The 17,083-nt window shown below is 40.8% G+C and overlaps 1 protein-coding gene across 1 annotated transcript in view; it reads right to left on the bottom strand.

Moving 5' to 3' along the window:
* Positions 1-2,418, bottom strand: part of gli3 (GLI family zinc finger 3) — a 94,568-nt gene extending 92,150 nt beyond the window's left edge. The window contains exon 1 of the mRNA XM_026179958.2: positions 1,952-2,418. The gene's annotated coding sequence lies outside the window, so the exon portion shown is untranslated. The remainder of the gene's footprint in view (positions 1-1,951) is intronic.
* Positions 2,419-17,083: the final 14,665 nt, after the last annotated feature.

The following is a 17,083-nucleotide window of genomic DNA, read 5'->3' as shown; positions in this document are numbered from 1 at the left end:
CTTCAGCCCTGCGAATGTTATTTTGTTATTATCAATAAAATAGAATGGGGGAAATATTAAATGACAGTTTATGTGACAGTGCCTATTTTATTTTATTGGACAAATGTTACCAAGACCTGCAAAAGCCCCGCTCAAAGCCAAATGCTCAGACAAGATGAACGATGAGAGCAACCTTATAAAAAAACACCCAAAAGGAGATTTTTTTTTTTTTATCTGTGTGTCCTGTTAAACATCTTATTTCGCATGCGTTCGCTCGCTGCTCCGTCTCAAGGCAGCCAAACCTCCGTTAATAATTTGCCATGTGCCAAAAAAAAGAAAAAAGAAAACCCACACACACATACACAACACTCACAAAAAAAGGGAGGATTTGAGCTGCACCGCATGGCTGAGCACCTCGGACCCTCGTCGTCTGTATGAAACCCGAGAGCAGAGGAGCAGATAAAATGTGGAACAGCTGGCGAGGAACAGGAGGGAAAGTTTCAAACAAATATCTGCACATGTGGAGGCTCGAGGGTGGGGGGGGCTCCCAAACGTTTTCATGTCCTGGACCCCCAAAATGAACACACCAGACTTCTGTTCCCCTGTTCCCACATTTTTTTTAAATCTGCACAAGCCCATGTGAGAGCTTTCTATTCTTCTTCTTCTTCCTATAATTATTATTATTGATGTAACTTTTTAAATGACACCTTGCATGTGAAGTATATCCATCACTTTTTAAATACTAACAAACTCTAATCAACTAAAATACAGAGGATTTATGCTTTATTTAATTTTGCTTGGGTCCCCCATAAAACCTCCCCCATGGACCCCTGCAGGGCCACAGACCTCAGTGTAATGGGCTTAAATTTCTCTGAGCACATGCGCATGCCTTCAAACACACTGTGATGTACGCTTAAATATGTTCTTTCTTAAGGGGAAGAACATCATTTTAAAAATTTTCCAATGCAAATCAAATTGACAGAAGCTCTGGAGAGTCTCTTTAACTACGTCAGGTTAGCGGATGCTGACAGGGAAAACAAAGATTTATATGAAATCATCCAAATACTTTAATTTTCTCCGTTTTTATAACTAAAAATAATTTCATGAGGAAATTTAATGTTATAATTTATTGTCAATTTTTTTTTGAGTTTTTCCAATTTTAAGTCTCGGCTAATTAAATATTACAAAACTATAAATGACTAGGTGCTCGATAGTGAAGCAAGGGGAGGTCAAAGGTCAAGGGGAGGGTCAGCCACAGGTTTTGGGTGGATTGAAATAAAAAGTTGAACATGTATGCCGTCACTAAGTGTTTCCCCGAGTCTCTCGCTTGTTAAAGCAAATCAATAACAGATCCTGAAATATGATCACAAATGCACATAAATATGACCCCCCCCCCCCCCCCGTCTCATCCCACGCCACTATACACCACACCCCCGCGCGCGCTTATTTGAGGTCCAATAAAGTTTCACTTCCAAACTCTAAGAGTGTTTTTTCCCCTCTCTCTGTCTTATTAAACTTTACAAAAACACGTTTTTCATTAATGTGAAAGTTTATGCAACTGGTTTGAAAATGCACATCTGTCTGCGGTGGATACTTGTTAAGTCTGCCATCCGGGGGTTTCTAACAACCGACGCTTCTTTCACAGATTAAATCACAGCCGGGCCGAGCGTAAAACAGACAGTGGTGCATTTACGCTGTTTCTTTTTTCTTTCTTCTTTTTTTGGAGGGGGGAGTCCCTGATCGAGGCTTTCTTCGCTAGTTTCATAAACTGTTCTCGCAGTTGGTGCACTTCACCTCTACATCTGAACTTGTATGAAATTCCATCGTTTTGAAATATGAAACCTCCGCTGCTTCACAAACTCTGAGTGGCTTTCTCAACTTTAAAAGCAGACAAACGAGCGCAACAATGTTCAGAAAGAAAAAGAAAGTGTATTTGTGAGCGGTGTGTGCGAGCTTTCAGCAGATTACTTACTTCTCTCTGGGTGAATTCCCCTCTAATTCTCGACTTTAAAAAAAATCTTCTCAGGCGAAAAAAGAAAAAAATATATAGATGTGTCTTCTTTCCTCTTCTCCTCCTCTTCCTAACTTGCAGATGTGCCTCTAGAGTTGCCTGGGAGTTTTTTTTTTCTTTTTTCTTTTTTTACGCTGCAACTCCAACTCCAAAACGGCGCTGCCAGACTTTTTCCTCTTGTCTGTCTTTCTCCTCCTTCTCACAGTTTGCTGTGTTCAACCACCGCCGGACTAACACCATCAGCCTGCCGATAATATCTGCCGATAGCAGACCGCAGATGTGCGTAAAAACAACATAAGCGTCAGAGAAGCGCATGGAGAGTTGTTATTACATTTAGAGCGGTTTTTTTTTTTCGGGAAGAGGGAGAGAGAGAGAGAGAGAGAGAGTGAGGGCGAAGTGTGGGACTCCAGCTGCTCCTTCCCTCGCTTGACTCCTCCCTTCGGATTGCTCCCTCCTTTACTCACTGCCTACTCCTTTTTTATTTTGTGCAGGCTACCCCTTTCTTTCTCTTTCTTTCTTTCTTAGTAAGCATTTTAAAGACTTGTTCCTCAGTAGTACTATTTCTGTAGTAGAAATAAACCTAGAGGGGAGAAAGAACAAAATAAAACTGAAGTTTCAGTCCTTACACCACAAAGAAGAGGAAAACAGGTCCAGGTTAAGCATGAATGACTGCATTTTAGGGACCAAGAGTTAATTGGATCCAAGCTTTAACTAAAATAGCTGAAATAATCTCATAGATCTCAGTTGAAAACACCCACTTTTTAATGTAGAAACTCATACATACATTTAACTGCAGATTTATGAGAGCCTCCTGGGCTCAGCCTTCAGAGTCATACCTACTAATGCTTCAGCAGAGGGAAGCCCTCCTGTAGGGTTAGGTGTAATCAATATACATAATCAATATACAGGGAAATTATGTGGTAAGAGAGGTCTTTAGGGTGCAGTTTCAATCAATGAAGAGGTGGGAGTTTGGGAAGGAAAATCAACCGTTTAACCAGCATTTGAATGTGTGTGTGTGGCCGAGAGGTCAGGTCCGTCAAGTCTATTTGTTCCTCATTGTAACACACATCCAATCGGCTGCTGTGACAAATGACTAAACCGTTTGATTTAAAGACAAATATCCGTCTTTTAAGGCTGCCTTATAATCACTTTCCTGACACTTATTATGCTGATAAAGTCAGCAATGACTAATTACCGCCCAATCAATCAGAGCTCAGGATCTTCTGTCACAACTGTCAACGTCTTTGTCATCGTTATAAGTGTCGGGATTTTGACTTTGTCGCAATGTGAAGATGGATTTCGGATGTCAGTTAGAAGCAAGGTGACAAAACTGTAAACTGTGATGAGTGTGTGAACGACTATATTGGTTTTCATGGGTGTGAAGTTTCTTTGGCATCCATAAATTTTTTTAAAAGATATTTATGTTTAGTTATTATTTTAAGGGGAAACAGACAAAATAAACAAGGTTAAGAGGTCATAAAACTAAATATAGAAGTGTTCCACGTGCACAAGAATGGAGTATGAGAATATGAATAGAAAACGCTCACGTCTGTAGCTACAGGAAATCGGGCCGAGAGAGGAGACAGTCAAAGGTGCTCTGTAAGACAGCCGCTAATTCTCCTGTCAGTTTGTCAGGCGGTGCTCATCTGGCCCGGACTACACAGAGATAAAGTCCTTGTTATGAATCTCTCAAAGAGAATCCAAGGAACGTGGTAGTAGAGGTGGGAGGCTGGGGGAGGTGAAGGGTGGAAAGAGGATCGGGGCGAGGTAGGGGAGAACAAGAGGGTAAAGGAGGAGGGAGGAGGTGCACATGGGCATCAGTGGGGTTAGCGGCTCCCGAAAGTATTTCATCAAAGAGGGCCAGGATCCTGGGGATTGAGATTCTGCCTGGAGGCAAGTAACCAACGGTCTCCCAAGAACATATTCCAAAGTAGGACTCACAGAGCCAAAGCACACATCAAAAGCGCCTCTGTAGCCAAAGCGATTCTGGAGGAGAAAGAAAGGGGTTCAGGTCCCTTCTTGGCCCTCTTTAAGCCCCAGATCTCACCCCAATTAAGAAGGAACTACTGTTTGTTCCAGACCCTGAGATCTACAGACAGGGAGGTGCGCTCACTAAGGTGGACGCTCGGGCGTGCTCACAAACAGGCACACAAACACACACCGACACACACGCGGGATGCAGACATCTTATCCCTGCGCACCCAGTCTTACTTTTCACCAGCTCACAATCGAGAAGGAGCGCCGTGCGTTTAAGATCAGCATCTGGGCTCATTTCTCAAATAATCACCAACCCCGCAGAGCGTGTTCCCAGTTTCAGATGATCTCACTGAAATAAAATGTAGCGCTCGGTTTGTCCGCGTACTGTATGTTACACATGTAACAGTAAATCAATACTTGGCAGAGTGTTGCGTAGGCATTTGGATTTTTTTTTTTTTTTGCCTTTAATTCTTCTCTGGTGGACAGATGTCACAGTGAAATGGATACAGCAGAATAAGCATATTATATCCACACAGATGCGACCGCTGGAAATGGAGCGGCTGCATGAAACAGAGGAATGACAGGGGCGACTGTACTGTTTGCTGCAAAATGGATAAGTTGTATTCAGATTACAGAGTTTTTGAAGTGTTTTCGGCTGTAGACAAACACAGGCCGAAAGTAGTGAGGAGCTGAATGTGAGTCAAGTTGTCAGTAAGTTTTTACTAAGCAACCAAGTCTCAGCTGATCTCTGCCTTTACATGACACAAATTGCAGGTTATTAAATCTGTTTATGCTCACAAAGTAGTATTTTAATCTTCTCGATTGGAAATAAGAGCTAGCAATTTTAAAACTAAACTCCAAGACTTAGGCATTTGGTGGCTGCTTGGTTACAAAACTTACTATTCAGTTCTGACTCCATGCCCAGGCTTTCCCAGGGGTTTATGTCTAAAAAAATGTTGTACATAATATAAGAAAATAATCACAAAAAGAGTGAAATTTTAAAATATACATCTTATAAAACATGTTGATATTAACCAGTCACCATCATTTTTTGTCAATTTTATCATTATAAGAAGAGAACACTGCACTTTCTGGAAAAATATTTAATTGCAGATATTAAAGGGAAAGCAATAAGCCATTAGCAGTGTAGTTTAAGACAAACATCATTCACAGTATATAGTGCCAGCTCGATATATTGGGTACCCTATATGTCCTTCAAAGTATTGGAGTTCAGTGCACTGTTATTCTGTATTGAGGAGCCATATATATCTCAAAAATATAAGCGTATAAAAGCGAAATGTGTGTGTGTGGACACGTACCTTAACATACAAATGAGCAAAAACACAGATTTCCTTTGCTTTGAGGGGCCTGACCTTTTAACCTGTGACTCCAGAAGCTTAGGATAGTTTGATAAAATCCTGCAAAAATGTTCAAAACTTCTAAAAACTCCCAGCAGAGAAAATCGACCTTGCTTCAGCGTTGCTTTGACAACTCGTTTGACTTTGCACAAGATTTTCTTTGTAACAAGAAACAGAAAAAGAAGACTTTTCAATCCGTAAACATGAACACCTTATCCCTCGTGACTTAATAATTACATATATTTCATTAGTTAAAGGTTAAATTAAAGGTTTGTTTGCCCATATATTTCCTGCCTCGTGTTTCTTCCCTGTGTAGTGTCTGTCTAATACAGGCCCTAATGGATTTAGTCAAAGTGTTCGCTTTCCTCAAGACCACAAATCTGCCGAACCACAAACGACGGGAGCAATCTGACATCTGCTCTGTTTGCCAGGGAAGATCTGGCGGCCGCAAAGGAGAGCGCCAGCAGCCCCTAATCTACCGTCAGGAGCATGTTACTTTGTTCAGAAGTCTCCGCTTTCAATCGCTCTTTGTGTTGTTGTTTTTCCTGCTTTCAGTTTCCTCACATGTCCTGTGCCTGTGCACACTTGTACACTTAGGACACACTCAAACGCAGCACTCCCAAACCCCCCCACCCTCACACCCGTCTTCTCCTCTCAGCATCCCTCCTTTTTCCCCCCTGCCGGAAGGTATCGGGTGGCTTGAGTGGGCCATTAGTGTGAATGACTGATAAGACTCTTAGCCCCCAATAATCAGGGGGAAAAAAATGATATTTGCAGTTATTTTGAATCCGTCAGAAATAATAAACCCAAAACTATATCCACTTGGGCTACTTAAGCAATTTCCCTGTGATAACATCCCGTGGGGATTTCATGTGGATTCCAAATGACGACATAATAAAACCACGACGCCTGCACCCCCTTATCAGGCTGGATTAAAAGGGAATAATGAAACAGAGAGAGGTTTTTGAGCCTTGTGTGGTATGAATATGATTATCTAATGGACTCCAATGGAAAGGCATGTTAATGCTACTTTAACGCGAGACCTTTCCCAGACTATCTCCTGCCCCTGGCTCCTCCAAAGACCCTGTCTTTCCTCCCCCCCACTCGACCCGTTTCTCTGCCTCTTTCTCCTCTTCCTTTAAGTTTAAATAATCGTTCTGCTATTTCCACAGAAGTCATTATGCTCCGCCGTCTATCTGTGCATGGACGTAGGCATGGGAGTGATAAATCCTCGTTTTTCACACTCTTTTCCAGGCTGATTGGGCTTCGTTGGCCTCTTAACTTTCAAACAAAAGCACTCTAGGCAATTTATCAACATTCAAATTTTTTCCTTTTTTCCCGACGTTGTTGCTTTAAGAATATGGGTCACTTTCATACGAGCTTATAGCAAACTTTCCGAGCATCCAGTCGGATATTACACGATGCTTGCTTTGAATAAGTATTTGAATGCTCGGCCAAAACAGCCTCAGTGTGAATAATCCCCGGCTATTTAAAAACAGTTTTCCAACACCGTTATTCAGTTTTAATTGTGCGCTCACTGCATGCACATCTGAAGCTGTTGCACCTTTGTTTCAAGGGCAAACAATTACCCGTCCATCACCAAATGAAGATTTACGTTGTGCAGGTTTGCTGTCAAGCTTCTGTTTAGATGTCAGACACATATCAGCGGTGTATGTATTTTGCAATGGGTGCCGACTGATTAAATGCACCTGTTCTTTTGATCAGTAGAAGAAGCCCCTGACCAATTCAGGCCCAGAGTGGGGGGTCATCATCGGGCCCATTAGGGCCGATAACACTCCTTGAGCTCCACGGTCAAGTCTGTTCTCATACAGCCGAGCACGCAGCAGTATTGTGGATCAGCGCACACATCCTAAGAGCAGACTGAGCTCCCACAGGACACAGTTAAAAAAAAAGCATCAATATTTCATCAAACTACTCTCTCTTTCTGGTCCAGATCAAAGCCTCGACTCCCACAGTCCTACAGGTAGAGATGGCTCTTTTGTTTTTGCTCCTCAGGTAGAGCAGCAGTCAGACTCTGTTCGCTTTTGGAAATCTTGCAACGCTCAGCCCATCCATCTCGCCGCTTGCTGCCTCGTTTTTGGAAGAGGTGGTAAAAGGCACGAGTAGAGACTGTGAGGGTGAAAACATGTTCCAGAGATGTCCAGAGATTGAACTTCTTGGCCTTGTAGTGCTTTATTATTTCCTGTTTTTTTCCTTTTTCCACTTTTGCCCATAGTGAGACTAATAGTAAAAACAATGCTGTTGTAATTCATCTTTTAGAAAGGCTTCCCAGCTTCGGTACTCACTGATACCTGAACCATCATCCTTTTCCACTGTTTTAGTGCATGATTCCTATTGAAAACGCTATAATTACAGGGCTGGCATTTGTAATAAATTACAAAGTTTTGCATAACTAATCAAATTGGTCCAAAGTACAGTAATGTAACAAGTTACTGCTCTTACTCTTACTTCTCTTTTATTTTTGAGATATATTATAAAGTGCTGCCAGTGCTGGCTTCATTCTCACCAAAATATGTTTATGCAATATTCTCCTTTCTGTTGGATTTGTGCAAATTCTCGATTAAAGAGTACAGCAGAAACATCTTTTGCATGCCCGCCATATGAATATAGAGATTAGTGCTGCTATTTAGGCATGTGTACGGTTTAAAGCTACATAACTGATAATATATCTTCCATAATTTTGGTTTATAGCAAACATAGTTTTACAATCAGATCAGATGTTTTCAATCAGATGTTTTCCAGATGTTATTGCATGGTGGATCAAAACCTGATGGTGCATTTCTGTATTTATACATCCATCAGTTTTTATCTACTGATGATCTACAACACTGCTGGCTGAAATCCGAACCATAACAGAGCCCCCACCATGTTTTACAGATGGCTCCACAAACACTGATGACAGGTGGAATCCAAATTTTTTCCATAAGACTTGTTGCCACTGATTTTCAGTGCGGTTCTTGTGTAGTTTTACACACTTCAGCCTTTTCTCCCTGATCCTCTTCCTTAAGAATGGCTTCCTGACAGCCACCCTCTCACTGAGACAATTTGTTATGAGGCTTCAGTGAACAGCAGATGGATCAACTGAAGAGCCAGATGCATCTCTCAGGTCCTGTGTCAGGTCTTTGCCGGATTTTTTCCCCCTGTTACTTAAGGACAAGACTTTCAGATGCTTGTCGTCTGCTGCAGATAGTTTTTTTAAGGACAGACATTTTTCTTTTGTCTTCCATTTGTCCGGTTTCCTCAAACATTTTAAGGACAAACTGCACACCATGCAGAGATATGCCAAGTCTGGGAATCCCCTTATGGGCATTCTTCATGGATTGAGCTAAGGCGATGTCAGTAACAAAATGTCAAAAGATGCATTTTTTTGTTTCTTTTACTCATCTATTGGTCCATTTGTTGAGTGTAATGCTTTTGTTGTGCTCAAAAGACTCACAACTCAGTGTTAAGTGGTTTAGCAAGGACTGGACTTAAAATGAGATTGCCCAAAGAAAAATGTTGAAGGACTCAGAAAGCCTGGAGAACTACTCCTCAAAACCTCCTTAAAAATGACAAGAAATCCTGGCTCGGTGGAAATTAAATATAAAGAAATGAGGGTGGCTCAAGATAGACGTTTGCACAGCGCTGCAGTAATCAAGCATACATGTGCACAAAGTAAAAAGTACAAAACAGTTAACTGTACAATTTTATATTTCGACTTTTCTTTTTGTTTAAGACTCAAATGAGACACAAATCTTTGGGTTTGTGTCAGGAAGGGTATATGGTGTAAAAAGCCTGCCAAAGCAAACATACAGAGCTACCCTGAGTCATGACTCCCTTGTAAATAAGAGAGCAGTCAAAGTAGCGGCTAAAGTCAGCAGATTCTAACGATAAAGCAAAGAAGCTCACAAGTGCACTTGCTGTACTAAATTCTAACCAAACTACAACCTATTTTGTTCTTCAGGGCTAACCCATTACAGTCTGTGTTCATTTTTAATATACATATTCCCCCTGTCTGCAAAAAGAGTGCAAAAGTGAATATTAAAGTGGCAGCTGTTAGAAACGATGTGAAACAGAATCAATGCGTAAAAAAAATGCGTTGGGTTCACACTCAGCACCCTCACAGCAGGCAGCTCTTTTCAGTGAAAATGCTCCGAAACTGTGCTGTTCACCACAGAGGCATCAAACAGCACGCACAATAGCTAGATAGCTAGATTCTAAATAAAAGCTGTTGTTGTTGCACAAGCGCTTGAAGTTTAAATGAGCACCTGGTTACTAAGTTCAACACAAAAAGCATTAAATATGTCAATTTTCTGCTTTCAATTTGCACCTGCTGCCTCCAGAAAACCCACTTTCAACTAAACTGGAGCCTAAAAAGGTAAACAAAACAGACATGTAAGAGCTGTACTCACTGTATAGTGAGTTTGCCATTCGATAGTATTATCCAAATGTTTAATATACATTATTACCTATAAAGTGCACTCAAAGTACCCAACAATGCTTTAAAAAAAGAAGTGTGCTACATTACAGCGCATTACAACACAACCTGCTAGTAAGGAGGTTTTCTTTAATAACTGATTGTTATAATATGTATTTTTTCAATAATTAATGGATATAAGGATATAATATAAGGATAAGTGCAAGAAAATAGAAGGATGAATGTTAGTATTTACTGCTGTTGTCTGTCAGCTTTAAACTGTGTGACAGCAACAATGCTATGAGTGGCAAATGCTGGAAACAACATTATTTTTCAATTATAAGATTTTAAGAATATAGGACATAATAAAAAAAATATTCTGATCCTTAAAAGGTCTTAAAATGAATGAAATACAACCTCAGATCAACTACAAAACATTGCATGTGCCTAAATTAAAGCCTCCAAACCTCAAATAAAAGCAAAGGTGTGAAGACTTGTGGGCCAAAAATCCTCCATAATAATGTGAGAGACTGATAAAGTCATACAGACAACCTTCTGCTAAAGGTTCTACAAGATACTGAATCATGAGCCGTACTGTATGTAGCATGGTTTAAGTGCCTTTATAAGCAGTAGTGAACAATAATTTATTTAAAAAAACTGATTTCAACAAACTCACCTCAGCAAACACAGAAAATGCAACCATTTCAGGCATGAATGCTCGGGCTAGTTGTTATTTATCTAAACAGAAAACAGTTTTTTCAGGGGACACGGCAGATCTGTGTTCAGCGTTTCTTGGAGGACGTCAGATCTTCTGTGCTGTCGCACTTGCTCTTCAGTAGTGGTGAGATCAGAGCTGCGAAATGTACCTAAACACAACTCATCTCTCTCCATACTACCTTTGCTGTGGCAGATGTTTCGACGCAGACTTGAGCCCAGGTGTAGACGCTTACCACATCCTCACTGCATCTCTTACACCTTCTGCACGGTGGAGGCCAGTTTTCCTCATGACCAGCAGCACAGGAGCTGGTAACTAAAACGATGACCGAAATGCATTTATTTTATTCGTGAAAAGTCAAATTGCACGTGAAGATAAGGATGTAGGTGTTACCACTGTATATATATAACATATAAAATAAAAGAAGAAGGAAAAGAAAACCTGTCTGTGTTGCACTACAAAATTAGATGTTTATTCCCAGACGCTAAACAGCGGCATGCATTTACACTACAATTTCATTTGTGAGATACTTCTATTATTACTTGAGGAACAGTGGATAGGTTTTCCTCTCCACACAGAGGATAATATCAGAACGTATGTGGTAACAACAACTGGCATGTGCATGAGCCCTCAACATAGACTCATAAAAATTTACATAGGTGAAGCATTATGACGAAAAAGCTAATTTCTGCAATAACAGGGTGCTAAATATTTTTTGCTGCAGGGCCAGATTTGTTTCCCGCCCCAATGTGGACATAAAATGTTGATTAGAAATCACTATAATAAGGTTCCAGTTGCATTGTATCCTGTAACAAACTTTGCAGCAAGCAAGAGTAATAAAGGAGTCGATACTTAGAGTTAATGCAGAATTAGTTGGATTGTTCCTCCACAGGATTCTGTAAATTTAGGGTGGAAAATATTTAAAATGCACTTAATTAGAAAAATTGGATGTTTAGCTCTAAAAACTGAAAATGATCCATGTTTTCTTTCTTAAACCAAAATTTTACTGGTAAAAAAAAAGAGAGCTTTGTCTTTCCTATTCCTGCATTTTATGTCAGATTATGTTACCAAACAGGTAGATCAGTTATTAAATTGATACATTTAATTTATTATAATAAAGAAGTGTAACTGGTAGTAATTGTTCACCATTAAAAAGAATGGCAGATTTTATTTATGAGAGCCAAGAATTATGCAAAGCGTGATTTTGCAAATAAATGCACCTTGTCGTGCACTGAGTGTCTACACATGGCTTTGTGTTCATCATTATAAGTGTGCAAATGTCTTTTCTCCCCTCCACCCACTCCCACCCCTGCATCAACCCCGGTTTTCTCTGTCGTCCCTGAACACACCGGGCCCTCTCCTCCTCATCATCAGCGTCAATCTGTGGCTGTCACTCGGAGCCGGACAGTGACTAACGACACTCCCAGTCAGTCAAACACTTATCACCACACAGGTAACACACAGGCCTGGAAATGACTGACATGAAATGGAAACGTCTCTCATTCTGTGGGCCCGGGAGCTGAAGTGAAATATTAGCTGTGGGAGAGATGGCGGATGATAAGCGGCTCCTTGTTTGGGCTGGAATTGCGGAGGTCCAAGTTCTATTACATTTCTTCTGTGTGTGTGTGAAGCTGCTTCTTGCTTTCCTCATGAACCAGTTTACAGCAACAAGCTTTGAATTTAACAATGAACCTAACTTCCAGCATAAGCTTATTTGTGACTTTCTCTAGCAGTAAATGGAGCTCAGAGCCGGTGGGTCACTGCTGATATGTAAGCCATTGTCCCTGCAGCTTTCGGATGTCCATAAGAAACAGACCGCAGTCTGCTCAATGTCAGTGGGTCACATATGTTTCCACTGTCTCTCCTATTACTCACAGACTCCACAGTATCCTCCCTCCATCCCTCTTTTTTCTTTCTCACTCACCTCTCCTTTATGCACACACGCACGCAATTCCCCCTGTGCAGAAAGATGGATGGGATGTTCCCAACCACAGGTGCTGCTCTACTTGTGAGTCTTTTTGCATTCTTCACTGCACGATCCAGTCCTGCTTTTAGAGTTATGTATGGCAGTGAGTTCAGTCTGTTTGTAGCTCAGTGGGAATGGGCTGATGTTCAAAAACAAAGAAAAACTCACTGACTTCATATTTAACCCCGCTTTCCCAGACTTGGTCTCCCAACCAAAATCGCCACTAGATGGGGTTGATTTCTTTTCCAACTTGTCTGTTTGCTGTTGACCCTATTGAAACCTAAACTAGGAGCTTTCTGCTGTGCACATCACACCACCTTGTGGCTGATATTAGTAGCAGCCTGAAATAAAACAATATAGCAAAGCTTTTGCTGTATACACTAGCAGTTTGGTACTTTTATGGCAGTAATTCCCAACAAAAGGCCTGTCCATACAAAGAGTTGAGGGTGTTGTAATGTTCAGTGTGTTTGTAAGACAAATATATGCACAAATGGGAATATAAATTAGTGTTATTCAGTAGTTCAGTAGGTTTAAGATTACAGTTTTTTCTGATTGCTTACAGTTTTTTCTGAATGCTTAAACCCTAACTGTGATTCCTGTAGCACAATCTCTAAAACTAGTCAGACTTATAGCAAAACCACTCACTGAGTTTGCAAAACTAAAAGCACAAAAACTGCTTTGCACTCAGTTTGCAATTTTGTAACACACTTTGCAAAACTGTAGGCACAATTCACTGCACAACACTCAATTACCAAATTTCCAACACACTCCTAGCAAAAGTATACACATGTATGGCTATCATTAACACTAATTTGCCAACTGTCTGGCACACTTTCACATGTGAAAACTTTTTTAGATAATTCGTTCACTTTGCAATCTGCCTAAGCACTATACAGTTTTTTTCAATCGCTAACAAGCGCCTACCCATACTTCAGATACTTTTTCTAAACTCTTAACACAGACTCACACCTACAAAACACAATTGGCCAAATGGATAATTTTCTTCTCAAAAATACATTTTGTTAAATATATATTAACTCTTCATTTCAAAATAGAACACATCTTTCTCTGCACACACTAACTGTACAAAAACACTATAAATCTGACTCAAAATGAAATTAGTCTGTCAAAGAATAACACTTGTTTTCACCTCACAAGGTACATGCAGTCAATCAAAGTACACCTTGTTTCAAAATACTGGCTATTATTGACATTACAAAAACTGCATAGACTTTTATGTTTCAGTTTTACAGGTATTTGCATGCGAAACATGCAATCCACCATTTTGACACCAGAAATGTCTTGGTTGGTAACTGTATGTCCACATGTACAGTAATGTTCACATTCAAAAGCATTCCAGTAAAAAGCAAACAAGTTTTTGTTCCTTTACTGTTTACTACAGGAGGTACAGTAGAAACACGGTATGATAGGACAGAGAAAGTTTTACAGTATTGCTTACAGTGAACAAAATATCCATGAAACACACAAGAGCATTCTGAACAAAAAAACAACAGCAAAAAGCCAAGATAAAAAGGGGGGAGGGGGAGGGGGGCTAAAAAAAGGCAAAAAATTTGCATCTAATCTCTGCGATCTTCAGGGTTAGGCCACATGTTTTCATCAACATCACATCTGATGTTATCCAAGTCGATGCACCTGGGATAAAACCGCCCGGTATGTTGGATCCACCCTTGGCAATCGTCAATTGTGATGTCCCTGGAGCCAGCATCCATGGCTTCAAGGAGGGACATCTGGTCATGTGGCTGATGGTCATAAACCTTCCACCTCCATGCAGAAAAAAACTCCTCTATGGGGTTGAGGAAAGGTGAATAGGGTGGACGGAAGAGACTTACCAGTCTTGGGTGGACTTCAAACCATGTTGTTATTGCTTGCGAGTGATGGAAAGCCACATTGTCCCAGGTAATTACAAAGGTCCTCATGTTTTCACCCTCCTGACCCTGCTCTGGAACCAGGCGCTGGTGGAGATCATTGAGAAAGGCAAGCAAGCGCTCTGTATTATAGGGTCCAACCTGACATCTGTGAAGGAGTAATCCTGCATTTGCAATTGCTGCACACATGGTAATGTTTGCCCCTCTCTGTCCTGGCACATCAACTGTGGCCCTTTTTCCAATTACATTTCGTCCACGTCGACGCCTTTTGGCCAGATTGAATCCTGCCTCATCGATGTCTATGAATTCATGAGGGGCCTGGTTGGCCTCCAATTCCATAACTCTCTGAAACAAAGTTTATGTAAGTCATGTTATTACTGTATACCATACTGTACTGTAACCTAGTATTGTGTAGGTTACCTACTTGCAAAGTGCAAAGCTTATAGAACTGGACATTGGATTGAATATACACTGTACCTGGACATATTGTCGTCGTAGCTCCTTGACCCTCTCACTGTTCCTCTCAAAGGGAACAGTGTAGAGCTGCTTCATCCGCACTCTATGTTTGGACAATGTCCGCGTAATGGTTGTGAGGCTGATTCTATCGATATTGTCAAATATCTCATGGTCCGCCACAATTCTAGTTTGAATTTCACGCAGTTTTATTGCATTATTTGCAGTAACCATTTCTACAATGGCAAGCTCCTGATCATTACTGAGGAGCTTTCATCTTCCCCCAGAGGGTGGAAGACGTTGCATTCTTTAGAAAGACAAAAAATTCAACATATGCATTACTGTATGACCATATTGACATGTCAAGTGAGAATAGAAACAATCCATGTAAAATGCAATACTTACCTGTTGGTTTGTTGAAAGATGCGTATAATGGAGGCAACCGTTGACCGCCTCAAATTGGGCTGCACTCTTTCACCAGCCTCTCTTAGTGAAAGACCATGGTTGATTACATGGTCAATGATAGTGGCATGAATTTCATCACTGACTACTGTTCTTGCAGCCCTTGGAGTGCCACCACCACGCATTCTTACACCTCTACCTTGCCCTCTCCTTGGGCCTGCTCTTCTCCCTGGGCCCCTTGCTCTTACTCTTCCTCGACCAGAAATTACAGTATTTGTCTTTTTTTTGTTTCCAAAAACATCACTCCTCAAGGTCTTGCCTTATAAACCCCACTGAGTCTAAGCCAGAATGGAAGAAGCTGTGGTTGGCCCAATTTACCCAACATAAATCAGCTGTGTGTCAATTATTCAATTGTTTGTTTGTTTACAGCTGAGATATATTTTTGATATTGATATTGTTTTTGTACTGATATCATTGCAGAAGCAGAGGTTTTTATACTGTATCTAAGGTTTGGAATATTGTTTTTGCTATTGTGGGTTGTTGTTTGTTAACATTCGTAGATACTACAAAATCAGTCCATAATTTTGTTGGGAGGTATAGCTTGACTGTTAAGAAAATGTAAGCATCGTGGAAATGTGTTCACTGACTGCATATTGGGTGAACACGACATGAAATGTGTGAATGGTATGGCCACAACAGACCGATGCTGTGCTAATTGTGTTTAGAGTTTTGCAAATGTGACAACTGTTTGGACAAACGCTTGTTAGCGACTGCAAAAAACTGTAATACAGGTAAGCTGTGTGTGCGGAGTACAATGGAGGGAGCAGAAAGAGTGAGAAGTAGAGGAGGCCGAGGAAGAGGATGTGGAGGTGAAGAAGTAGGATGAAGAGGACGACAAGGACAAGGAGGAGCAAGAGGAAGATGAGGAGGGGGGAGAGGAAAATGAGGAGGGGGGAGAGGAAGGGTAGGAAGAGTAAGAAATAGAATTGCTGATGACATCAGAGCTACAATAGTGGACCATGTAATCAACCGTGGAATGACCCTGAGGGTAGCTGGCCAACGGGTCCAGCCTAACTCGAGCCGCTACACTGTAGCAAGTACCATAGGGACATCTTGAAATGAGAATCGGTTAGAACAGTCACTTCGCACAAAGATTTGTAGCACTGCCATATGCCAATGAGAAACACACCAATACCATTGATGTAAAAATACTGAAATTGTTACTTTACAGAATTGCTAGATGACCAGATGCTGGGGGCAGAGGAAGCATGTTCACTGCAGACCAAGTAACCCATATAGTCATTATGGCGATTGCAAATAATCCTATACTTGGAAATAAACACTTGTGTTTGTTTTGATGTGTTTGAATAAACAGGAGAACTTGAAGTTTGGATCCCTCTATGCTTATGGATCTATGACAGAAGTATGAGCTCAAACTGACATAGCCTACCTTGTGCACAGAGAAAGCAAAAGCCAGATGTGTTTTGTATTCATACCATCAGTGTGCAGTTGGCGCATTGTGTGCTTAGTAGATGATGGCTTGTGTGTACTGTTTGATACGGAAACACCACTTTTACGAAGGTGTGAAGAGTTAGTCTAGCTGTGTTCGCTTTTGCAAGAGAACTACAATGTTTTGATTATTGGGTGACAGGTTTTCTTATTTGTGTGAAGAGTTTTGCAAAATTAGCCAATAGTTACAAAAAATGTGCTTAAGCAATCAGAAAAAACTGTAAGCACATTTTTTGTAACTATTGGCTAATTTTGCAAAACTCTTCACACAAATAAGAAAACCTGTCACCCAATCATCAAAACATTGTAGTTCTCTTGCAAAAGCAAACACAGCTAGATTAACTCTTCACACCTTCGTAAAAATGGTGTTTCCGTATCAAACAGTACACACAAGCCATCATCTACTAAGC

Source organism: Astatotilapia calliptera, chromosome 9, assembly GCF_964374335.1.
Source record: "Astatotilapia calliptera chromosome 9, fAstCal68.1, whole genome shotgun sequence".
In the NCBI taxonomy this organism is placed as follows: Eukaryota; Metazoa; Chordata; class Actinopteri; order Cichliformes; family Cichlidae; genus Astatotilapia; species Astatotilapia calliptera.
This window is presented reverse-complemented; position numbering and strand designations above follow the sequence as displayed.